At 41.6% G+C, this 27065-nt stretch overlaps 1 long non-coding RNA gene across 3 annotated transcripts; it reads right to left on the bottom strand.

The window, feature by feature from the left end:
- Positions 1-870: 870 nt before the first annotated feature.
- LOC123362892 lies at positions 871-27065 on the bottom strand. Of its 3 annotated transcripts, none has more exons than XR_006576628.1 (3): positions 27036-27065; positions 4968-5119; positions 871-2558 (listed from the first exon to the last, which is right to left on the bottom strand). It is a non-coding gene; the product is annotated as an uncharacterized LOC123362892 (long non-coding RNA). The 3 variants fall into 3 exon arrangements; XR_006576627.1 differs by lacking the exon at positions 27036-27065 and adding an exon at positions 22471-22750; XR_006576629.1 differs by lacking the exon at positions 27036-27065 and adding an exon at positions 6529-6632.

Here is a 27065-nt window from a genome sequence, read left to right as displayed (position 1 = left end):
GGCAGGAGAGAGATCACTTGATCATTGCCTGTTAGGTTCACTCCCTCAGGGGCACCTGGCATTGGCCACTGTTGGTAGACAGATACTGGGCTAGATGGACCTTTGGTCTGACCCGGTACGGCCTTTCTTATGTTCTTATGTTAGGAATGGCAATATACAAAAACCTGTAGGAGAACACTTCAGCCTCCCTGGCCACACAATAGCAGATCTTAAGGTGGCCATTCTACAGCAAAAAAACTTCAGGACCAGATTTCAAAGAGAAACTGCTGAGCTTCAGTTCATCTGCAAATTTGACACCATCAGCTCAGGATTAAACAAAGACTGTGAATGGCTAGCCAACTACAGAACCAGTTTCTCCTCCCTTGGTTTTCACACCTCTACTGCTAGAACAGGGCCTCATCCTCCCTGATTGAACTAACCTCGTTATCTCTAGCTTGCTTCTTGCTTGCATATATATACCTGCCCCTGGAAATTTCCACTACTTGCATCCGAAGAAGTGGGTATTCACCCATGAAAGCTCATGCTGCAAAACGTCTGTTAGTCTATAAGGTGCCACAGGATTCTTTGCTGCACTCAGAACCGCTATACAACTACACAACCATTGATAGTGCTAACAGGTGCTAAGAGACTAATTGAGACCTTATTAGCAGGTGATTATTTAACATGAGGAACACACTGTGGATTCAGATAACTAGGGTTTTTGGATAAAGAAAATTCGGATAACTGGAATTATATTATATTTGTTTACACTTCATTGTATTCCAGAGAAAGGTTTTAATTATACTGAGAGATTGAATCAAGGACTTGACAGGGAAACTTTATTGTAATACATGGAACACAAAAAAACCTGCACTTTTCAGCACCCCCCCCAAGTCAACATGTTATAAAGGCAATAAAGCAGTGGAGTATTATGACTGGATTAAGCAGAATGGTTAATCTAGATCACATGATCTGAAGAAATCCCTTAATTTCTGGGAAATGGGGATTTTGTACAAAATTCCACACAGTATTTGATCATCATTAAATCCATCCATTTCAAGACTTCGGCATTATGTACTGGATCTAATTCATCCTTGTGAATGAGAAAGATGTTTGACTATAATTTACAAGACATCTTTATGCATTATAATATTAGCCATAGATGTCAATATGTATGGAGTACAGTATTCTTAACTATTAGGGGCTTTTCAGAGTTCAATGCAAAATTTTTATGGCAAGAAAACAAATATAAGGCTATATCTTGTGGTTTATGGAAATCTAACATAAAGAATAATAAAAATGAGGATAACCCCACAAACTATTTTCAGTTATATCCAATGGTTTGTTACCCCCCCAAAATAAGTATATCAATCGTTTAACAATTACACAAACAATTGTAAAGTATTTTAAGAATATATTTACATTTTAAATTTTCCTTTATTTTTTCAGTTTTAACTAAAAGAAAACCAGGAAGTAATTAATTATTCCCAATCAATTTTTAACCTTTCACTGCTCTCCTGGGTGTGTTTTTTAAATCCAAATGAATTTTCCATTTATAAACTATAAGAATGAATGTGTGAGTGAGTATACAATATACTGGATATTTATGCAAACTTTTTAAGGGGTGCTTCTCCATGCCCAAGGTATACATATGCACATTGCCTCTTTAATATTAGAGTTTCTCTACTTCCTTCCAATTACATTTACATCCTAAGCAGTTGATAACAAAAACCTTCATGTATATAGCTCTTTTCATTCCCAAGGATCCCAAATGCAATATGTATTCTAAATGCAGCCACCTCTCTTCTGGTGGAACAGGACAACCTTTTAACAATTCACAGCAGCACTACCCAACAGCATGGGACAGAAAGTGAAGAGGATGAAGTGATTTCAGGAGGAATTTAAATAGTCATACTATAATTGGAAGTCTAACACCCTTATCTTTGTGGAAAATGTGATGGGATCTTTAATGACTACATGGGTGCAGAAGAATCTTTTGTCTTCATCACTTGGGATAGTAAAAAACAAACAAACGACTAAACTGACAGGACCAGAGGGAATAATCTGCACCAACAGGGGGATGGATTAAATACTCTACTATGTCTTTTCCATTTCTAATTTCTATAATGGAGTAATCTTGATTTTTACATTGATCTGAAAGACCTCACCTTCAACAACACAGTGCTCTCAGTGGTTCTGATTGTTCGTGAAGATAGCCACCTGAGGAATCATCAGTCCCATTCCATGTAGCATCCCTGCTTTGCTTAGAGGTCTCCAAGTACTGACCAGGCCAGACATGTCTTAGTTTGTGAAAGCTAATGAGATCACACAGCCCAAGAGAGTAAGGATTCAAGTCCCATCCATCATGTCAGATTACTTCCCAAAATTCTTGGGTTTCTGCTTGGTGCTCTTGTCTTCTATTTCTTTCTCTCTTTGTGGGAAGAGAAACACACATTGCTTCCTCTACATCATTCATTTGTGTGGTATTAATGAATTCCTCATTATTCCCTGAGGGTGCTGACTCACTCACTTGCATCTGAAGCGATGTAAACTGGAATTTGTATCTTTGTGAAGGTCAGCTGCAGTGCACATGAACAGGAAAGAAGGGTCAGAATGCTAATGAATATCAGAGATATGCTGGCAGTACAAATGTGAATGCAGAATCAGAATACTTTGTGGCTTTCAGGATATTGTATTGCTTGCTAGATTGGACAACAGGAGGATAGTGGATACCCATTTAAAAGGTTCCAATCAATGAGAAGAAGCTTGCCTATATAACAGAAAATCCTCAATGTCTGTCAGAGGGAAGTGTATAGCTATTTAAAAAAATCTTTGCTTGCCAATTCCCAGAAAATTCCTTGTTATCTTTCATATTTCACAAATCCACTGGAGAAACAGAGATAATATACTGGTGTTTAACAAGTCATAGAATCACAGAAATTAGAGACATTCACAACCTATTAGGTCATTTCGTCCAGCTGCTGGATTATCCTCTGGGCAAAGCATACAAGGCTACAATCTAGTTATGAACAGCTTCTACCCCTTCTTTTTGGGAGATTAATCCACAGTCTAATCATGGATGGAGAATTACACTAATCTAGGACCTGCTATATTCAGCCCCGGGACCATGAGCAAAAGTATTTGTAGATGAGGAACGAGTGACGGATTTAAGGTTTAACAGCTGTCTTGCAAACCATTGCTTCCTAATGGTACACAGCATTCACTTCTAGTTCTAGTAACTTGTGAGATCAGACCTTTAAAGTCGTATCATTCTAAATAGCATCTTTCTTTTTCCCCTGCTTGAATTCTCATGCTAGTTTAGAAGTTAGTCTTTTGTAATGAGTGTTCTAGAAATCAGTGCTTTATACCATAAAAACTATAAACATTAACCTCTTTCACAAGCTTTCAGCTGCTAAAATCATGTAGCAACTGAAATGGAGAAAAGATAGCAAATTGGCAATCAGAATGATTTCGTTTTAAGGTCCAATATCTGATGAAGTTCTAGAATTAGAAAAACTTTGGCTGTCCAGTACAAAATACTTTCACTTGTATTAGTAAAGAACCAGTAAAGAACAAAGTTGCACAACTCTCACACACGCTAAAATCTCCCCAAAACACACTGTAGCCTTATAGATGGATGGGCATATTTTGATTAATCATTTACACTGCTCTGGTTAAAGATTTGGTCTCCTGAGGGCTACAGAATCAGGAATATTATTAGTATTAAGAGACCCTAGAAGCACAGAAGAAACGATTCCAGTTTATTACAAGTTACTTTGGTAACAAATTCCGTAAGCAGAGAAACAATCTCACAAATACTAAAATACAATAGCAGACAGAGAATGCAGAGAGTTTAGTCCTATGACCAGCATCACTCCCATTTCCTGCTGGGGGACCCTGGAGAGTCAGTCATTTTTGCCCTCCTCCTTGTTACCCACAGTGGTTGTTCTGCCATCTCCCTGTGCCTTTCTTCCCCCAGCACATACACTGGGCAATACCTTTTATCTGAATTATGCTTATACCTCCTAAGGCTCATACATACACATAGGGAAAAAGGGATTGACATCCTTATTTGCACTTCCATACCCCATGAACTTTGAGGTGCTTCACTTTTCTTAGTTCCCCTTACCATCTATGAAGACAAATCCCAGTGGTAACCTGCAGTTACTGCAGAAGTTCTCATGACGTTACAATCTGGTGTCTTGCAATCTAGACAAGTACATTCTGACATTTTCACAAACATCACCCATTGGCACATTCTTTACAATAAATTGTAACTTTACTGGTACAGGGTTATTCCTGGGTAACCTACTTCTGTCAGCTCTCCTTAGGCCTAAAACCTAGTATGGCTAAGCTGAAATATTACAGGCCTCAACCTATAGGTCTTGTATTATACCCTTACTTTGCTTATATACCTAATACACACTCATCCCTCACAAATGCTGTTAACCTTACACTCTGATGATACTATCCTACTTAAACCTATCCATCACACATGAATTAATTTACTTAACCACAACAATAAATCCTCTATTTGATGATTAAATGAAATAAATGGCTACAATCCATCCCCTCCCACCCAATTGCATACACAACACAAAACTAAACAGCAAAAGCAAGAAGACAAGACAACCATGCCAATACCACTGCACCAAAACAAAATATCAGAGAAAATAAGTATTTTGATCGCTGCTAATATCTTTTCTTTTCAGGTCAACTTCTTTACACTGATTTTTCTTGGCTCAGTTTCATCCCTCTACTTCTATTTATAAGCTATTGGGCCATATTTCACATTTCCTCTCCCATACTCCCAAATATCTGTTGACAGTTGTCACATCCCCTGCTTAGTCACATTCCTCTCCTTTATTTTTCCTGTTAGAGACCAGTATTAAAACAGTAGTTCATTAACTCAGCCTTTTTTGAATAATCATTAAACAAACTCCCTCCCTATTTCTTACTCTCTAGTATTTCATTCCCTTTCCCCTCACCTGGTATATTTGTGGGGAAGCCATTTTTATTCCTTTTGGACCCACTGGACCAGATTCTGATCTTCACTGCACTGATGTAAATTGGAAATGTCATTCCTATGCTGTTGTACGATCCATGGAGTTTGTAGTATTGGCAATTCTCACTCAGGTCCCTACAAAAATAGAGTTTAAAATTAAAACATTTGGTTTTGAACAGTTTATATTCTGAAATATGAGCAAAGTTACAAATGTAGCCAGTGGTCATGAAACTGCCCTTTTATAAATTTTGCCAGAGGATTTAATTCAATGACCTGTGAATTCTGTACATTACTATTTCGTTTTGTTTTTATTTTACTGCCCCTTAATTCCACCAAGTGTCCTTTTGCTCTCATAAAAGAAGACAGGATCAAAACCAAGAAACTGAACCCTATTCATTATACTCTTTATAATTTTAATATCTCAGTCAAATTCCCTCCTACTCTTCCAGACTCTTGGCTAAATAATCCTAGTTTATGTAGACTCTTGGGTGTACATCATGCTGTACCTTGGTATCTCCAACCATCTTCATTCTCTTGACCTATTTCTTTCTCCATTATACCTTTCTGAAGGTGAAGTGGACAAAATTAAAAAGAGTGCTCCAAATCCTGGTTTATCATTTTTTCATATAACAGACCCGACTCTCTGGTTTTGGCAGTGAAAACCAGTAGTAACCACAGTGAAGTCAATAAATTTACACTGGTGTGCAAAAGGCTGGTGTAAAGAAGCAGAGAGGCAGACTTAACGTCATTCTAAAATATTTTTATGTACTGTTTTCTTTTCCTTTTTTAAAATGTGCAAAACATGTTTGTGTGTGTAAATCAGGCTGCACACAGAATAGATATCTTAACTGAACGATCCACAATGGTTCCTTATTGTTATCAGCAATCCACACCAACTTGCTGTCTAATTCTGTCTTTCCTAACTACTTCTAAGGTGCTTATTGCCTTGGTATCCAAGTGTATCCATTTGCCTCAAAACAATTATTAAATATCAGCAGTTCTAATACCAATCCCTGGGGTCCCCCAATACTAATTAAGTCCCACATGGATCATGTAAACATATACATAATTTTACTCATGTGAGTAGCCTCAAAGTCAAAGGGGCAATTCACACAAGTAAAATTATGCATATGCCTAAGTGTTAGTAGAATAGGGGCCTAATTTACTAATACCCCCCACCCTTTGTCTTTCTGAGATCACCAGAGAGAACAAGATCCTCTAACATGAATTGTAGTCTGGGCTCCATTTTGGGGCAAGACAGCATAGAGTGGTTGATCCTGCAGCCCCTACTACACACATGAGTAAGGCAGAACTAGTGCCTAAATCTTTGATGAAGTGTTTGCTGCTGCTGCTCTAACATTAAAAGAATGAGTGGTTTTTCCTGATGCTGTTGTTGCTGTGAGACTGTGACTTTCCGCCTGCAAACAAACACAGGGGCAATGTGACAGTGTACAATGAAGTGTTTCCCTTTGTATACCTGCAGAACAACGCTATTTTGAAACACTATTTTAGAATTAAGAAAAACACAAGTTACACAGTCCTACCCTCTTTCAGAGCATTAAAAATGCAACATCTTCAGAGGCTTTCCCATCCTCTGTTATCTTTCCTCAGTGGTCTTGTTAGTAGTTTCTTCTCTTGTCCAGAAGTCTTCTAAAGCAGGAAGAGAATTATTCTGCTCACAAATAGGTGCAAGAGGAATATAAACAGAGCAGTGCATGTTATATAAAACTAGGGGAAGAAAAAAGCATCTTAGGTAAATACCAAGCTACTTATTTTATGATTTTTAAATGTCATTCTTTTGTCCAATATTGACTTTTTTATATGGAAGATAAATTATAGATCCTGCAGCACTTGTGAGACTATGGCTCTCTTGCTTTGACACAGCTGGTCAAGTTAAGAATTGAAGTCATAGTAATTAGTTATGAGTTTCTTAGTACCGAGGAGCCAGACCAGGACGAGAAAACTTTGTGAGGTTACCGCTCAGAGGGGGGGAAGGCAAAACTCCTGGGAAAGAACCAGACTGTCCTGTAAAGGAGTACCCTACAGCATCTGGATCTTGTTGCTACAAATAGATGTTTCTTAGGGCACCCGCTTGCAAGACAGAAATACAATATACAACCTCTGGCTCTCATCCTCTCTCAGACAACTTATTTTGAGGTAAAAATATTTGAAAATACATGGTATAGTGAAGGGAGGATCTTCAACAGAATCTCAGTCATGGTACCTTCAACTATAACCTTGGAAATCAGTGGTGTGTGTGTACAGTTATCATAAGAGGAAGCAATAGAATCAGAAAGTGGGTCACAAGGAAGGAATTAACTGATAGAACTTTGCTGTGTGGTTATAGGAATCGTGTAGAAGAGCAAGTGTTGGAAGGCAAGGGAAGAACGAGAAGAGAAGCTTCAGGGGAGGATGTGGTGGGTAGCAGGAAAGGGCTTGTCTATATAGTCCATTAGTCTGCACTGGCGGGGAAGTAAATTCTAGCGTTCACTAGAATTCATGCCCCTCTAATGCAGATTAACGCATCATGTAGATGGCCCAGAGAATCGATGGACCTAATTGTTTCAGAACCCAATTGTCTCAGACATTCAGGTTCTAAGTAGTATAATACATTCTCTCTTTGAACATGTAATTATGTTCCTATCATTATGCCATTTGGTAATTCTGTGACGCACAAATCCCTAGTCCTCTCTTTAGAAATGCCCTGTAATTTTGATTTTGCCACCGTAAATGGAAGCTGGAAACCAAATTTCAAGAATAATTCAAATAGAAGAAGCTTTGTAATCTTGAGGTTAAGACACTAGTCTAAGACTCACAAGATCTGGGTTTCATTCCCCTTCTCTGCCTTGGGCAAGTCATTTATCTCAGTGTTTGTAAAATGGGGAAAACATTACTTTCTTTAGCTGTTTTGTCTATTTAGACTGTAATCTCCATGATGCTGGGACTTTTTCTTGCTATGTGTATGAACAGCACCTAGCAGGTAAGGCCCAAATGTTGGCCAGAGCCTCTAGTCACTACTGTAAATCAAAATAAATAGAAGTCAAATGTTTTAAATTGGTAGTTAGACCTAAATAAATTAAGTTGGATTGGGTTTGGAGAGGCACTCAAAATTTTGGTTCCTTATCCAAACACTAGCCAAAATATTCACATTTTGAATGTGAATTGAGTGTGCCATACTGGTTAGAATTCTTGTGAGGAATCCAATATTTCTATTTTTGGTCCTGAATTGTACCAGGAGAATCAAAGGCATGTGAAAAAAGATTAATAATGTGGGAAAAACTTAGGTGAACTTTGCCCACAAGTAAGGTTTGGTTCAGATTAAGCTTTGTTGAAGTTTTGGAATGATGCTTTTTAAAATGGAATCAATTTAGCCCTTCCTCTTAGTACTGTAGTTAAGAAAAGAAAAAGAAAAAGAAAAAGAAAAAGCATAACAGTTATTAGTAAAACACTTCCCAATGGCTATATTTAACAATAACTTTGTTTCATTATTAAGTTCAGGTAGAGCTCATTGAAGTTTTGGGGGTGGGAATCCTGAGAACACGGTTGATTATTTTCTCTTTTTCAACAAAATTTGAAATTTTAAGGGAAAAATTATTTTAAAAATTAAAATTTGGAAAATTTTGATTAGCTCTAATTTTGGGATAATTTTAAAGTATTTACTTGTTTTATTACCTTGCTGATATTTTAAAAAATGAGACAATGCTCAGCTAGAAGCTGTGTTCTACTGTCTGGCAGATCAGATAAACAGTGCCCTTAAAAAAACGGCTGCACATTGAACAGTAGTATTTATTTATTTCAATTATCAGGATAGTCTTTGTATTGGGGAAGCTATGGACGATAAGGAGATTGTCAGAATAGGAGGAAATCCTCTTAATATCAGCTGTGTCCAGTGTGGTCCCTCTCATAACACACTGTATCTGGGATGGAATTCTTTCCCCCTCAACTTCCTAAATGCCCTTCTCCACAGCATAGAATGAATGGATGGGAAAGGACATAGCTTCAAGAGCAGTTCTTAAGCACGATGCTGTTACAATACCAGGGCATGTGAATAGAAACTACCAGGATGTGTCAACAATCCCTTCCCCTCTGCATGTTAAAGTGGAGGATGGCAAATCTAGAAACACATTTGACTTTGAGGTTTCTAACGTGTTGTTACTACAGCTGGTCAAAAAATAGAAAAAAATGTTCTGAAAATTTTCAAAAACTTTGAAGTCATTTTCCAGGGTTTGAAAAGGAACAAAATTTCTGGGCATATGAAATATTTCAAAATTCAAACATTATCAAATATGACATGTTTTCAGTTTTTGGTTTTCCTTTTCCTTCTGCCATTTTCCTCTTTCTGTTTTGTCACTGAAAAGGGGAGAAAAAGGGGAAAAAAAGGAGGGAAACCAGGCAATACCATAATCTGAAGATCATGCTACATTTTTCATTTTCTAATTTAATCACAACAGAAAAAGCCCCAAATCCCAGAAAATTTCAGAAAAAAACAACTTTTTCAAGAAAACTTCCAAATTACGAGAAATGGACGCTTTTCAAAGAAAAAAATTGTTTGAAACATTTTGGCCAGCTCTAGTTGTTAATAAATGGAAAAAAGTATTTTTGAAATGTAAGTTTTGAGCTGAGTGTCCATTTAGTTTAGTCTAGCTACCAGCTTACTTGGTAGTAACACATTTTTTTCAAATTCAAGATTTTCAGAGGCTCTGGGAAGCCACAATTCCAAGTGATATTCATGGGAGCTGGGAGTATTCAACACCCCTGAAAATCAGTAGAAATACATTAGGCATATATTGCCTGTGAGGTTTTCAATTAGTTTAATGTGTTTTACATTTATCTCCAAACTTCAGTAATTCACCCCTCCTATAATCTATTGATGTTTCCTAGATAGTGACTTTCGCTTTTCCATCAAGATGCTTATTCGGATCGGTATGTGCATGTATAGAACATGCTACTCTCCCAATGTAATCTGTACCTCTGTGTGTAGAGAGTAAGTAGCTACAGTATGTAAAATATTACCCTTGAAGGCTGGAACTCATCATTATGACGGAGGCCCAGCAGGTAGCAGAATGAACAGCTACTGGCCCATGAATTAGGAGCCTGGAGTGTCATACAGCTTTGTTGATACTCCAGAGGGAGGAAAAAAAAGCCTTGGTAGACTAAATCTACAGGTCTCAGAATTCCACATCACTGGAGCACAAGCCTTTCCCCCCCCCTCTTTTTGCTGCTTCATTAGCCGCCTGCTGAAGGACAACTGTTGCAGGCAGAAAATGAACACTTCGTAAGGGGGTGACAAGCTACACAGCTCATTTCTCTACTGTCTATGTGGGATTGTCTTTTGTTTGTTTGTTTTTTAAAAGCCTTAGACTTGGACAGAATATAATTTTCGAGGAAATACAACCGCGCGGTGAAATAACTGATTTATATATTCAAGAGTAAACACTCAGGGCCGCCAGGTTGACACGCTTCAATTGCTGTGTCAGGATGGGAACTGGGTTGTTTGGATGTCAAAAGCACAAAAGCTGCATCAAATCTTTCTGCGTATGTGGAAACAAGATCTTGCATGTGATATGCATACAGAGCAGGGCTTCAAGAATCAGACAAATGGATTGAGTCACCTGTAAGACAAGCATTTGCAGATTACCTATTGTATTCAATTACAACATGGATTTGGAAATTGTATAAATTATTACAGTGTCAAGTCAGAGGAAGGTTACATATAGCCTGCTCAATTGGATTTATAGGCTTATTTTTGTGTATGTTTTTAACAAAAACTCAGACATTTTGCTTTATCAAATTCCATATATTAAATGTATTCTTATTATTAATTACTCAGTAATTGCTGATACTGTGCTCAGTCTTCGAACCAAGGAACTTACAGTGGAGATCCCTGATCCTGCAGACAATCAGTAGGGTCAGATACTTAAGTTAATAATGTACGTAAGTGATTGCGGGGTCAGTGTCTAAGAATCTGATCCTGCAAACACTTAACCCCATGGGTCACTTCTATTAGGAGCCCCATTGAAGTCAGTAGAACTCTTCACCATGAGTGAAGATTCTAAAGTGGTAGCAATCCACAAACCAAAGATCTTTTAATTACGCCCTTCTGCATATTTTACATGGAAATAGGCAAATATGAGCCTAAGGATTTTCTTGCCTTAACCAAACCAGGATTGCCATTATTTCACACACTTCTCTTTAATTTCACAAACTTCTTTGAACTCTAATTATCCCAAGTCCACAATTATTGGACATGTCAGTGCCCCCTTGTGATAGACGTTGCATTGACATATAGTAAATGACAATCCCTGCCCCCAAATGTTTACCAAGTGCAAATATTTGCTTCAGGGTTAAAGTTTTTCATTCACTCATCCATGGGCTTCTTCCCATGACTCAGAGAGTGCCTCTCTCTGTTGAACCTAGAGCCTTCAAATGAGCTAGAAAGGGTCCAAACACATTACCTTGTTTTCCCTTCATCAGTATGACTCAAGGTTCTTTTTTCTTGCTATTATTAGAAATGCTTCTCAGAATTTCCAGTATAAGACAAGGTCCCATTGCATCTTTACTGTTTTTAAAATGACAAACTGCATTGAACTGGCAGTAAGCAGGCACTTCCTAGATCAATCACAACCACTTCTCTAATCTAAAGGAACTCAGAACACCATCCCCACCAAACCATTTAGACATGAGTTATCTCTCCTCCAAACTTTTATCCAGGAAACTGTATGGACAAACACGATGGACCATGGAGTGAATCCTGAAGGTCAACAAATTCTGACTCTGGTGTGGGGAATGACTACAAGGGTAATGGACCCTTCATCAAAAATGCCCTACAGTCAGCCTTAAATCTTAGCACTTTTAGTCAGAGTGCCTTGGCAGACCTCAGCTTTTGAGAGGGTACGTAAAAGGGAGGCACTGTCTAAAGTAGCCAGAATCCAGACCACATAGGGCTTAATAGATTAAAACAACTTGAATTGCACTCAGAAGCACATAGGAAACCAGTACGCACACAGAGTTTAGTCTGTGCGCTTGTCATGGCTCGTTCAGCTAAGCAAGCGGAAAGCCATGTTGTACACTAGCTGAAGGCTCTGAGTAGTTTCCAAGGATGCTCCCTAAATAGAGCACGTTGCTAAGATAGGCCAACCTAGAAGCGACATGACAAACCAAGCATGTGGCTCATGGCCCAGGGAAGGCTGATTTTCTCTTTGGAGATATTTGTGTGTTACTCTCTCTTATTTTTTAAAAATCCACATGTGACATTATTTCTGTGTGAACCTCTTATTTTATTTTAAAACATGCCACCCCAAATTTTTGCCTTTTTTTTTTAAGATAGGCATATATCTGATGGGCAGGGTATGTTATTGGCCTTAACTCCAGATGCATAAAGTATGGTGTGTTTTAATTTTGAAAGCTGCAACTTATCAAAGAAAAGGAGTGGAATATAAAGCAAAAGACAACCCATAATAAAATCTACCTCTGATTAGATTATAAGTACAAAGATATTGGCAAACACAGCAGGTCCAAAACTCCTAGTAGTCATCACAGAGGTAAAAAAGTCACCCTCAGAGCCTTATTTTAGCTAATGCAGGGTGAAGGCCACCATTACCATGAAATAGCATGGCTGCTTTTTAAACTATCTTCTGATTGTTGTGTCAAGCTGTCATGGTATTTCTTCCCTCAAATCACAATGCAAAGTAATCATGGCACAACACCAAATCATCATCTAGTAACTCTGCCAGTCTCAGGAAGAATTTTGGAATAACTGGGTCATGGGACAGACACATCAAAATCAGCATGGGTGACAAAACCACTGGGGTCCTTCAGTCCTGAGGTGACCACATGTTAAGCTTTGCAGTTGATCTCATGCTTTTCTTGGCCAATAACCTTTGCTCTGTTTTTCATTCACTACACCATATTTGTAAGTACAGTCCATTTTCCAATATTATCAGCACTTTTAGCTTATTCCCAGTCTTCAAGTTTCTTACCTTGTCTTGCTCTCTCTTCTCTTGGCTTTTCAATGTAATCCTTCCATTCTACATTAGACTTAACTCTGCCTAGTAATAATAATAGGGTGACCATATTTTCCCAATGGAAAACAGGACACCGCATGGCGCAGGCCCTCTGCCCTCTGCAATGAGACCAGCCTGAGCCCTCCTCCCTCCTGTCCACACAGGGCTGGCCCAAGGCCCCTGTACCCCCTGCACGTGGGACCGACCCAAGCCACTCACTCAGGCCTCCCATCCCTGCACAAGGCTGGCCTCACTGCTCGCCCAAGGTCGTCCCCCCATACGGGGCTGGCATCGCCGCTCCTCCCCCCTCCCCCTACTGATCAAGTTGGCAAGTGAAATGGGACAAATGCCAGTTTTGCCAAAAAAGTCAGGACAGCCAGGACAGGGCTTAAAAAAAAGGGACTGTCCTGGCCAAAATGGGACGTATGGCCACCCTAAGTAATAATACTATAACACAGTGAGAGTGGATGGGAAGCCCTGTTCAACTGAGCTAACCATTTGAGCAACATTATATGATGATTGTAGGTCAATGAAATGGATAAGAACTGGAGCTTGATGAAATTTTTCGCACTAAACTTTTTTTAGACAAAAATGCAGATATAGTGACACAAAGATTTCACAAATTTGTGTCAATTTCACCAAATTATTTTTTTACTGAAACGAAACAAAAAATATTTTAATTAAAAAAACCTTCATTTTGATATTTTCAAAATAAAAATGTTTCAATTTATCAGCTCAAAATGATTGTTTCAAAGTTTCTTGTAATTTTATCAAAAAGACAATCAAAACATTAAAAATTGCTCAAAATCCAAATGAAACTTTTTGTTTCTGGTCGAACAAAATATTTAGTTCGACCCAAAACAATTTTTCTTCTGATTTTTCAGAATTGCCAGTGAACCAAAAAAAAATGCTTTATTTACCCAGCTCTAGTAGGAACTGAGCAGGTCTGAACAATACGCACATTGCATTTTCAATGCAGCATAATTATAAAGTGGTAAAAAATAGAACCCCTACTCCAGAAAATTCAAAATTCGGGACAGGAAACTAGAGTAGATGTTAATAGCCAGGCAACATGGATAAGTGAACCTCAAAGGCCTAGGAAGTACAACATGGTTCACATAACCCCAATGTTAGATTGCTATCCAAACCTTTTGAGGTCCATTCTTGCAACATTCCAATAGTTCACTCATTCTCTCTCTTTGCCAACACTACAGCAGCAATTAGGCTTTCCCTTCCCTTCCCTTCCACTAACCCTCCAATAGTCCCACAACACTCCCTTCCACTCCGTAGTCTTCTAATAGGCCTCTCTCTTTTAAAAACTGTACTGTAGTCAGCCTCTTTGACAGCCCTCCTGGTGTCACTCCCCACAAATATACTTCACTTAGAGACTCCCTAGTCATTAAGTACCCCAGCATGCATTGCATGTAACATGGATTAGGACACTGCCTGAGATGGCGGAAGGTTTGGATTATTTGTTATCTGAACCAGAGAATAAGCATCTTGACCATGTATGGATCGCAATAGAGAAACGTTCTGATTAAACAAAGGAAATTAAAACAAAATCCCCAAACCCTACTTTATTTGGAAAGTGAGCTCCATAACCACTTACTCAACAACAACGATAGCACTTGGCTATGAAGACAGGGTGGAAGTCTCATGCAATTTCCTTATATTTGTTAGTGGTCTTGTGGCAGGTGAGGTGAGGTGTTTATGGGGACAACCTTGGGTGAGTTGCATAGACCTAGGGATACTCCTCTGAGCACTGTTTTATCAAATGTACATTTTATTGCTGTTAAGTGCTACTGGTTCCTTTGACTGATTAATATAGGTATAAGGTAGGGTGGCGTCCAATGGTATCATTCATGTCTTTATTTTTATGCACTTCTGTTATTTATATATCTCCTCCCTCCCACAAACTGCAATAATATGATCTCTTTTCCTCAGGTTTTTAGATGTGCAAGAAGGATGTTCTGTGCACCATAAGCAATCCCAAAGCAGCATTTTAGACATGAAATGGAAAGTTCCTTTTGTCAGTCTGTCTGCCTATCCCCCTTGTCATCTGGATTAAGAAAGCAAAGGTGCGTGTTGCATATTTTTAAATAATTCAGCTGTTTTCCAGACGAATAGAACTTTATTAATTTTTTAGTAATGGCAACAGAAAAGTATTATTAATATCTCATTTGAGGAAAAGAGGTCCTGCTGAGAAGGCATCTTGCTTGGGAAGATATGGTAAGTAGTAAATAAACATGTATTTATTTATTTATTGAAATCTGACAATCATTATATAGGCTAAAGTATATGCTGCTTTAGAAACCTCCCCTCTATGTTAAGAAATATACCTTACAATGTTTTTATTTGCTTTGAGTACGATCTTCTAGATTGTAGGAGAAGAGGAATTTTTTTCATCTCAGTTGCAAAGATTGTATTTATCAGAGACTTCCTGGTTATTAGGCTAAAGGTACAGATCAGAGTGATGCCACTTCTCCAGATGTCTTGTAAATTGATATTTTTCCTTCATAGCAATCACTCCAGCACCCCTCCCCCCAAATACACATATACAGGCACCAGAGATTTGGGGTACCTCAGTTTCTGGCTGTTCATATTGAGACACCTTAAAAAGGCCCAAATTCTCAAAGGGTAGGTGCTCAGCACTTACCAGAAATTTGGCCCCTTTAAGGTTTGACAGGATGAACACCTACAAATTGAGACACCTGAAATCATTGCTCGCTTCTGAAAAATTAGGCCATCATGGGTAGTAGTTATCCTAAATGGCAAAGGGATCTTTCCAACCCTGCTATGTATGATTTTATGATAAATATAATAACCTGCCATTCCAATCACTGTTTTTTCTCCTGGGTGCAGAATTATACATTATGGCAGTTAAACATGATGTATCTTCATCAAAAAGAAGATTTTAGTTTAGGATTTATTAAGTTTAGCATGTAATTCCGCTTCCCCCTCGCTGTGCCAATTTTCAGTACCATCTCTAATACTAATGAATGGACCAGCAGATGTCACTGTAGCTCTGTTCATTCATCTTTCCTTTTGATGAAATTCCAGTTATTTTCTTTTGGTCTCAGCTGATCAGCTTCCTTATTTAACCATTGTCTTTTCACAGCTTAATGCATCATAATATTTGTAATTCATGTCCTCTGTCGTTGCATTTTGAAGCTGACATACATCTTAAACAAAATGCAAGCTGAGTAGTAACACTGAAATACTGACACTATGTCCGTAGGATGGAATCCAAAAGACAACACTAGGGAGGGGAGCTATAGGCAGTATAAACAAAGAACCGGGGTGGTCAGTGAAGGGCTTTGTTGTTAGAGATGTTTGAGTTCAGAGTGAGATCTGGATCCAGATCCAAACTTCCCTAGAGGCCACATATGTTGTGATTCAGGCCCAGCCCTAGTTCTTACAGTCTGATTTTCTGCATTTAAAAAAAATAAAATGCAACAGTGACAAGAGAAAAATGTGCTCGTGTGTCCCACTACCTTCAAGCAGTTCAGGAAGTTGTTCCCTGCTAAATTGATAATAGCAACATAGATGCAGTTGTCAGGCTGGTTAGGCCTCATGTTTGTCATGGAGGGGAAGTTCCTGGGCTACAGGGGGAATTGACACTGTCTCATATTCACCAAGCCATAAAATAACTTTTGAGCATCTTGGAGGTAAGGAAGAGGGTACTGGTTCAGTCAGCTGGCTACAGGATGTGTAGGGGAGCTACACCTATAGAGGGAAACATGGTGCAGAAAGCAAGTTCTGACCCCTCAGAGAAAAGGAGAAGAAATCATTTAGAGTGGGTTGCACGTGTAGTCATATGGGCCAAGAAGGAAAAAAGACGCTCTAATGCTACGAGTGATGATTGTAAGAAGGAGCTTTATTTTAGTGCATGATGATATCACTATTTTAATAGTAGCTGGATACTGCTTGTGTCTTGAATATATGATGAATACCTGGACTTAAAGTGACAACCCTCAGATCTCCTTCAGCTTCATTGAAATGCCACTGCTTCTGACCCAAAAAGTTCTCCTGTAGCTTCACTGGTAAGCTGAAGCTAAAGGAGAACTTTTTTTTGGTCAGAATCAGTTGCATTTCAGTCCTCCAGTCACTAGTGGGTGACACATTAAGTACTTCCTCTACACCAAATGGAATGTAACCATTAGTACACCAACATGTGGACCTATTCCACTGGAGCTCGTACTTGGTAGACATATCATTTCTGTGGATATGTAATAACAAGTCAGATGACTCACAATAGGGATTATTGAGCCACTATTGGGTACTGCTTTCATTCCTCCAGCAACTAGAGGCAATATCATTGAAAATACCAGATAGCAGTTCACCTCAGTTAATTGCAGTTCAGTGGAAGATGTTGTATATTGTGAAATTATTTAGTAAATACTAGCGATGGTCCCCAACTGAAGACCTCTGATCTAGATCTGAATATGTCCAAAAATAGTTGGTGGCAAGATCCAAGATTTGGGTTTAGCTTATTATAGAAATATTAGCCCGTTGCAACATTTAGATCAGGAGCCAACATTCAAAGGTTGGGAATATTTTGGAGTTGTTTTTCAGGTTCATTTTTAGTATTAGAAGACATGCCCTCCATGTTATTCTAAATTTGTGACATGGCAGCATTATCACATTATAACAAGGTACAATTAATGCATCTCACACTTTGCAACTTTCTGTGACCACAACCCTAATTGTTTCTTGAGGCTTATGGTAATGTGGTCTCTGACTCATAATAGAAGTCACGTGACAAGTCATGTGAGATAGAAAAGGATGAAGATTTCTTCCCAGAGATTTTTAAATGGTAAGAGTCATGGATTTTGACTGGAAGTAGTTCCCCAATAGCAGAGACTGGCAAATTTCAAAAAGTTTGGTGATAAATATTTGGGTGCTTCTCTGTGGCCTAGCCAAGCCTCATCTGAAGGTTATCCAAAACACCATACAGACCTATTGTGTTACATGGCTAGTAGTTTCTGGTCCCAGCTAAATCCAGAATGTACAGAAGTACATAAAAATTAAAACAAGATGACTAAGCACCTGTCCTGGCAAAAAACAAACTTCTTTCTTCTCTCTTCTCCCAAAAGACTGACCAAGTTTTTTTGAACTTCAAATGAAAATAAATTTGTCCTTTTCTGGAGTGAAAATTCAGGACTCAAGTCATCTGCACTAACATGAACATTCATCCCTAGCTAATAGCTTGCTGCCATAAATTTGAAACAATAGCACAGATTCTCTACCACATCTAGCCTACACTGTGCAACTGTGATAGGGTGCACTCACCTCTCATGAGCGCCTCCTATCAGCTGGGTGCAATCCTGCACTCTTTCCTTTCTCTGTTCCCACCACCGTCTGTTGGCTGTTTCCCTCGCCAGCTGGGTCTTCAATGGCTCACCCCTTCAGCTAGTCTAAATTCATGAAGGAATCCCTTCAGGGTAGCAGTCCACCAAATGGTTAGACCTCTCCAGAGTCTTAAGCACCATCTATAGGCCTATTTAAATTCTAGCCTCTTTCTCGGGCTTCTAGTACTGAGTCTTATCCCCTTCTTGGGGCATAGGCCACTTTCCCAGTGGGTGGATCTGGGTCCACCAGGTCCCAACCGAGGGACACTCCAAATAGCAGCCACATGTAGCTTTCTTTAATAGCTGCTGCTGCAGCATTCCCTGGGCTGCTTCCCACTCTGTCCCATCACCTTCTGGGGCTCTCTGTCTGTTCCATGTCTGAGCAGGGTCTCCCTCAAGCCTCCTTGCCAGAAGAGTTTCTCAGCCTTGGTACTGATTTCTCAAGGTTCCCTGTCCCAGACCTTTCTGCCCAGAGAGCTTCACAGTCCTACCCCTGCTTGAGTAGGGTCTCTCTCAAGTCTCTTTACCTGCAGAATTTCACAACCTTCTAATCCTCCTTCACCCTTCTGGTCTCAGCCAGCAACTGACCTGCTTTAGTCCTGCAGCTCCTTTTAACTGAGCCTGCTGTGCTCTGATTGGCTGCTTCCTTGCAGCCTTTCTAGGCAGTCCTGGAGGACCCACCTCTGCTTCACTTTCCCTGGAGTGGGGTGCGGTAGGACCACAAAGCCTCCAGCAGGGGGCCTGGTTCACCCCATCACAGTAATGAACTCCTTGATTCTCTGCCTGCTTTAGCCGTGACCCTGGTTAAAGGAGTCTGCAGGGTGCTGTAACATGTATTGACTGGCAATGGTGCCTAAACTAGGAATTGCTGGAGCACCTAGCATTCCAGCCATTCCCCTTTCCACCCCAATACACCCACATTTTACCTTTTGTACTGGGGAACTGTAAGGAGGGAGGCATAAGAGCTGGTGAAGCAGGCACCAGACTCATTGAAGAATCCTTCATGCTGGGAGAATCCCAAGGTAGGAGTTTGCCTCTGCTCCCTCCCCAAGCAGCGCAGGGCAGAGGATCTGCCTCAGTGTTTTAATATGAAATCACCTATGAGAACATAATTCACCGCTTGTTGCAGAGGCTGGAGCTGGGACTCTCGAGCCTCTCCCTCCAGACGTGTGAGCCTGAGCTCCAGCACAAGCCAGAATGTCTACATGGCTAGTTGTAGTTTGTTAGCGCAAGTCTGTTGACCTGGGCTGGGAGGCTCACTCACAGATGCAGTGTAGACATACCCTAAAACACATTAATAGATCCTGGAGTTTTCCACAACTCCGGTGCCCCGTTACCACTTCATCTGTTTGAGAAAGACAGATAGCTGGTTTTAATTAGAGCAAATCCAAAATAAAGCATACACCAGCAGAAAACTTGTGCATGTTGTATACTTGATCAGACATTGCTGGGCAATAATATAAAAGGAAAATCTACATTCCTACACTCTTAGCTGGGGATTTTATTGAAATCATATTACCAATATAAATAGCATAAACCACTCTACTTTATTAATACCTACTATATCAGGTATCACACATTCATTGCAAAAGGCAAAAGAATAATGCATGCCTTCATTCTGACATTGACACAGATATTAAACGACAAGTCCTGCTCTTCATTTTCTTCTCTTTGTTGCAGGGTGGGAGGGAAGGGGCGGGGTGCGATGTTTGTTTGATGGTGATGACACTGGCTCACTGTATATGGTGACAACGAAGTTGGCATAAAAACCAAAATAATATCTGCACAATGGCCCAAATCCAGATAATAAGCCATTGTCTGAATGCCGGGGAATTGCCAAATTCTATTGCATAGCTGGGAAGAGAGAGGTAAGATGTGAGGACCCTGGGCAAGTGATTTGTGGAGCACATTGTGGAGAACAGCTGAGGGATGGTGGGGATGCTGATTTGTGCCTGCTGACCCAAGGACTACCATGGGCTTGTTCGTCCCCTTGCTCATTTTAGGGTATCCCCCAGGGTTCTCCTGGCTTGTATCCCTGGTGCCATGGCCTTGTAGCAGCCATGGGATAACTGAAACATATGACCTCCACAGCCACCTCTCTTGCCACGTCTGGTATACCATCCCCATCCCTACTCCTCCACCCTTCAGGCACTGCAGGCTCCTGCAGGGGAAGTGCAGAACCAGTGTAGCCAGCTCTGCTCCTGCAACAGAGGCTCCGTGGGTCAAGAATATTTCCAGGATTGAGGGAGCAGCCTGATGGCCCCTTTACCACCACTGTACACAAGCATAGGTAGCACAAAGCACAGGGGTAATTTCCCTCCTCAGGCAAGGGGAGGGAGAATTGTGTGTGTGTGTGTGTGTGTGTGTGTGTGTGTGTGTGTGTGTGTGTGTGTGTGTGTAAATGAAGAGGGCCAAGTGCTGCATCTCTTATGGAATTTTAGGTTTCCCCTGAATATGAAACCCAATAGCTGCCCTTGATAGGATGAAAACAGAGCTGCCCATTTTATAAAGCACTGAAGTAAAACTCCTACACTGGCTTTGATATGGCTGACTCTTATCTTTTTAAACATTGTGGGCTTGGTATTGCTTATTGATTGCAAGCCAGTCTGAGAGGCTGCTGTTTATCCATGATGGACAATCCATACTAGAAAAGAAAGATTATACTAAACTGCTTCACTCGTGGATCACAGTGTGTAGGTTACCTGGCACAATCCTAAACTGAAGCAGAGCAGATTTTTTTAAAATATTCTCATAGCTTCATAAGAAGCTGGGGAAGCTGCATGGTCATGGGGAGACAGAGTGGTCTAGTGACAAGGGCACTTGACTGGGCAAGGACTGGCTTCTATGCCTGGCATTGCTACTAACTCAAAGTGTGACTTTGGCCAAGTCACTCAATCCTTGTTTCCCTCATACTCTCAGTATTTAGATTGTTAAGTCTTTAAGTGAGGGACTGTCTCCTACTAGGTGTTTGTATAGCACCCAGCACAATAGGACACTGGTCTTGATGGGGTCTCTAGATGCTACTGCAACACCATTAAGGATAGCAAATTCTATTTATTTAAACAAAACAAACAAACAAACAAACATTTCTTTGCATCTGTCATTTTGGCTGACAAATTGGCCTGTGGCACATCACATTGGGGTTGTCGATCGAGTTGCATTACAAAAACAAAGTGATTTGTAGTGACATAAGATATGACTGGTGCAACCTGATGCGATGCAACGTGAAGTGTTGCAGCAAGATGCACAGTCAGACCCATGGTGGGGGTAAAACCTAAAGCACTTTTATAACAGCTGCCAGATAGTTGACCTGGATAATTATAAATTTGCCCCCCAACACTTGGATGGCCTCAGTCACTGTAGTGTCTTCCTAATGTGTAAATACAGCAGTTATTAGTGCCATCAGAAAATAAGTAGACTTGGGAAATCTGTAACTAATGTAAGCAGGGTCTGGATGAACTCTCCCCTGAAACCTAGCTGGGAGGAGAGAGACTTCAGGAGCAAACTGTATTTACACAGGTTTCAGAATAGCAGCCGTGTTAGTCTGTATCCGCAAAAAGAACAGGAGTACTTGTGGCACCTTAGAGACTAACACATTTATTTCAGCATGAGCTTTCATGAGCTACAGCTCACTTCTTCGGATGCATAGAATGGAACACACCTACTCTGCTTAGATATCCAGCAGATAGAGCCCTGTTGCTCAAAGTGATCAGCTTTGGCTGGTGTTGGGTTACAAATCACTTTAGTACTGAATGTGGGGACAGTGAAATGCTTTTATCAATGTTGTTGTCTTTATTGTATGAATAAAGGGGAGCAGAATTGTAGTTAACCTGTCCAAAATGAAGGGGTCAACCTCAGCTGAAAAGACCTTGTTAAGCTAGGGGCTCGAATGCCAGACCCCCATGAAAGTAAAAGGGGCAGATACAGGTGTCCCAGCCAGGAGATGTGGCCCCTCCTTAAGGGTCCCCTGTCTGGTTTAACCTGTTCCTCCCCACTGTTCAAAGATAGAGCTAAACAGGCTCCATTAGGAGCCTCTTGTTATGTTAAGTACTCAATGAGAACTGAAATCACTTGTGGTGGGGCAGTGTTTCTGCCCAGCCCAATGAGATCTAAAAATCACTAAGAGACTGACCTGCAGAGATCACAGCAGAGAGGCAGGTGGCAGCAGGAGGTGACTGATGGGTAGCCAGTAGGAGCGATCGGCAAAAGTGGCAAGCAGGTTGACTGTGGGAGGCTCAGCTGGCAGGGTGGCCAGCCAGAGCAAGTGCTCAGCTGGTGGAGCAAGGCAGGTGTCTTCTTCCCTGAGTGGGAGGTGAACTCACACAGATGTACCTCTGAACCCTGGGGCCTCACTGACCAAGAACAACCACTGTAAGTGGGGTATGGTGAGGGAGCAGAGTGGGACACAGTAATGGAACTTCTGGTTGTAGAACTCAAGAACATGAGGCAGAAGACTCTGGGGTAGGTTTCCTGCTCACAGTTTTAGGTTTATGAATACAGCTTGTGGCATTTTCCCTAATTAATGTCGGGTGACTTCCCTCCCTCTCAGAGGTGCCCAGGGGTGGGGTATAGAGCCAGTTCTGTGTTGTATTGTTGAAGGGGAACCCCTAGATATTGAACCCGGCCCTGGTTGCTGCTGTCTCCACCTGGCAGGAGGGTTACAGTAGCTATGATAATTTGGGATTTGTAGAGAGCTTGTTAATATGCAGTGTTATAGTTTATAAAAGGAGTGATAACCTCTATATCAGGGGTCTCAAACACATGGCCCGCAGGCCATTTCCTGCAGCCTGCCATAGGCACCAATTCCACTGGCAGCCAAGTTCCCCTCACCCCCCGCCCCTCCCTCCGTGCCACGTCCCCACTCCTCTGCCTACCTCCCAGCACTTCCTGCCACCAAACAGCTGTTTGGTGGTGCTTAGGACTTTTCAGGAGGGAGAGGGGAGAAGCAGGGACATGGTGTGCTCAGGCAGAGAAGAGGTGGGGCCGGTGCAGGGATTTGGGGAAGGGGTTGGAATAGGGGCATGGAGGGCGTGGGGAGAGGCAGGGCAGGGCAGATGTCCTTAGCTGGATCAGCAACCCATAACCCATCTCTGGCCCTGCTGCTGCCAGCTCCCACACACATGATCTGGGGAGGAGGGCAGGCGAGCTCTCGGAGCTGCTGTTTAAGGCAGTGTTTATAGTCACTCTTGCTCTAGGGGTGGGGATGTCTGCTGTGTGCATTTCAATGAAGTTTGTCAAGCTTGGGTAGTTTGACTTGGGTAAACAGCCTTGCAGCTCCTTGCTCCCGACCAAGCCATTGAGCCTGCTCTTCCTGCATCCCCAGTCCTCCCCTCCAGCTACACCCCAACTCACACCAACCCTCAGCCAGCCCCTTCACCACTCTTCAAATCTCCCCTCCCTCAAGGGAGGGCCAAACACACCCACCATTGAAATCCATCCTCATTGATCCCATGTGCAGTGTGAAACGCTGGGGGAGAAGGGAGCCGGGAAAGCAGCAGCAGCTAGTCATTGGGAAAAGTCCAGTTACAGGTGTGTATATTTTATTAAAACCCCTCTTCACATTACAGTTTTTAAAAAGTTAATACAATTGACTTTTAATAACATACTATATTACTCTTCATTTTTGTCATTGTTGACTATACTTTTGTATCGTTGTATGAAAAGGTTTCAGTGATGCGGCCCTCAGGCTAGTCCTCATGTGGCCCTCGTGGTGATTTGAGTTTGAGATCCCTGCTCTACGTATATTGCCTAACACACTACGTTACACTTTTTCCAACTGTTATTTTAAAGAATTCTAGTGCCCCTTTAGTTTATATCAAAACCTCAAAATTTAGCAGCCTCTTGCAGTCCCTGTGAATCCTGTCCAGATTTGGCCAGGTTATAAACTGTTCAAAGTCACCATTTCCAGTCTGTGTCAGGCTCAAGAGAACCTGCTAGAACCTTGCTGCTAAGTCTCAGAATGTCCCATCTGCACAGAACATGATCTGCCCTTACTGAGCCTCTTCATGTGCTTGTCGGCATTCTGAGGCAGGCATGCAGAACCACAGGTGCCCTTTAATTCCTGCGTGGCAATATTGCCACTGCAAAACCCCCAAACATCTGCCTGCCTAGAGCTGGAGAGTTAGAAATGAAAAGACTTCTCCCTCTTCCTTTAAAACATGCCTCCCCCTGTTGCTGTTTATCACCATTTGATACCCCCATTGCCAGATCACTTTGGGTGTGTGTATGTCCACTCATGGCTAGGTGCCTCCTGCTGGCCATATCTGGGGGATTAGCACCACTCAGGTCTGATGGTCCTTCCTTTAGTCACTTGCTCTGTTGTTTCTCTCTCTATGGACTCAAGGTACTCCCTCTTCCTGGCTTGGTTCTTTCTTTCTTAATCCTCTCTTTCCAGGGTATCAAAGTCCCACCAAACAATCTGTCTCAGGCAGTTTTCCAGTCCATTGCCTAGACTGTATCACTTCCCTAGTGGCTTATAAGGGAACCCAGGCCCACCCACTACTCCAGGTTCCAGCCCAGGGACCCTACAACCAGCAGCTAAGGTCCACAGTGTCCCAAACCTTGGTGCTGTTTCCTTGGGTTGCTTCTGAGTTTGCCTCTATCAGGCTCCTTCTCCAGCCTCCTCTGGATATTCACTTCCCCCAGAGCCTCTATTCTCCCCAATTTCTTCATTTGTCTCTAAGTCCTGATAGTGACTACAGCCCCCTTCTTACTCTCTGCTGCTGGGCTTTATAGCAGCTTAGCCTATCCAGGTGGGCTTCATTACCAGTTAAAGTTTGTAAGCCCTGAATCTCCTCCAGGTGCAGCTCATCACAGGGTTAATTGGCCTTCTCTCTCCACTCAGGCCTTGCATGGGGTAGGTACCCCAAACCAGTCTACAATAGGGGTTCTCAACCTTTTTCTTTCTGAGGCCCCCCAAACATGCTATAAAAACTCTGTGGCCTGCTGTGCTACAATAACTGGTTTTCTGATATAAAAGCCAAGGCTAGTGTTAGGAGGTAGCAAGCAGGGCAGTTGCTCAGGGCCCCATGCACAGAGGGCACCGTGAAGCTAAGTTGCTCAGGCTTCTGCTTCAGACCCAGGTGGTAGGGCTCAGGGCCCCAGGCTACAACTCCAGGCTGTGGGACTTCGGCTTTCTGCCCTGGGCCCAGCTAGTCTAACACTGGTCCTGCTTCGCAAACCCCTAAAACCTGCTTGTGGCCCCTGGATGAAAACCCCTGGTCTACAACACAGCTGGGACTACCAGCTTGGGTAGACACTAACACTAGGTCTGCTCAAGTGAGTATGGTAAAAATTGCAATGTGGACATTGTGGCATAGCGAGCAGTAGCCACCCAAGTATGGACCCAGAAGGTGGGGCAGGCTTTTGTTAGGGGGCTAGCCTATGCCACCACCCATGCCATAACATCCACGCTGCTATATGTAGTGCACTAGCTCAAGAGAGAGAGAGTGTTTGTCTACTTGGGCTGAGCAGCACGCTTCCAGCTACAGTGCAGACATGCCCTTTCAGTCTTCCAGTCCAGAGGAAGTTAGTTCCTCCAGCACTTCCCCCCTCCTGTGTGACACTGAGGGGGCAGCACATGGAGATAATGGATGGCCTAGAGGAGGAGGGGAGAGAAAGCACTGGGATGCAGAGAAAGTGAGCCGGGGGCGGGAGGGAAGTGGTTAAGGAAAGTCTGGGATAATGGGGGAAGAGCAGAGAAGGGGAGTTTGAATGTGTGGGAGGACTTTTTATAGGGGAACCTGTGTAACAAGACCCATGTGTGCAGAATGGGATGGGGGGGAGGGCCTGCAAGTGAGAGCAGATTCTGGGGAAGGTGGGTGTGTCAATGCATTTGTTTGAGTTTTTGAGAGGAGCCTTTGGGGTGGGAAGCAATAAAGTAGGGCAGGAGATGTTATGTTGTTTATTGTAGCACCCAAAGGTCCCAGTGAGGACCAAGGCCCCATTGTGATAAACACAGCGTGGGGTGTGAGGAATAAAAGCATGCACTCCTGTAGTGAAAGACTGTATCATCATTAGAGCTGGCTGAAAGATTTCAGATTCCAAAGTTTTTTTGACCAAGTTTGTGTTTTGTTTTTTGCACAAAGTGTCCCTATTTTTCAATCCACTCTAGTCATAATGCATACACTCTAGGGGGCCCAAATTAAAAGTTGCACAGGCAACCCTAATTCTGCCACAGCCTACCTACTGAGTGCTTCACTTTCCAAACTTAATGTGTATTTTTGAACAGAATATAAATACACATTACGTGTGAGGAGGATAGTCATATGATCAGTTGCATTCATGGTGTAACTTGCCTCTCCCATCTGTGCACTGCCCACTGATTCATTTCACCCTGCACTACATATAACAGTTCCAAAAAGTTGTTCTTGGGGTTTTTTTGTTTTGTTTTTTAAATCAACCTGCTCCCAATGTCTAGGTCATGCTCTTTTTTGTGTGTATGTAACAGGCAGGACCAACTGCTCCTGAGAACAATGTGAGTAAGATACTTCATCAAGAGGAAAAAATATTTCCTGAATTGGCGGATGTGCTAGTTCCTCAACTATTATTGTTTAATATTTATATTATAGTAGTTCCAAGAGGCTCCATTCAGGATCAGGGCTCACTGGTTCTAGGAACTGCGCAGAAACCCAGAGACATGGCCCCTACCCCAAGGCCAAGGAACATATAATCTAAAATGAAAAAGATAAAACTCACCAGACAGAAGGGGAAGAGGGAGGAAAGCGG

The sequence above is a fragment of the Mauremys mutica genome, chromosome 2 (genome assembly GCF_020497125.1).
Source record: "Mauremys mutica isolate MM-2020 ecotype Southern chromosome 2, ASM2049712v1, whole genome shotgun sequence".
In the NCBI taxonomy this organism is placed as follows: Eukaryota; Metazoa; Chordata; order Testudines; family Geoemydidae; genus Mauremys; species Mauremys mutica.
Note: the sequence above shows the minus strand (reverse complement) of the source record. Positions and strands in the feature narration are given on the sequence as shown.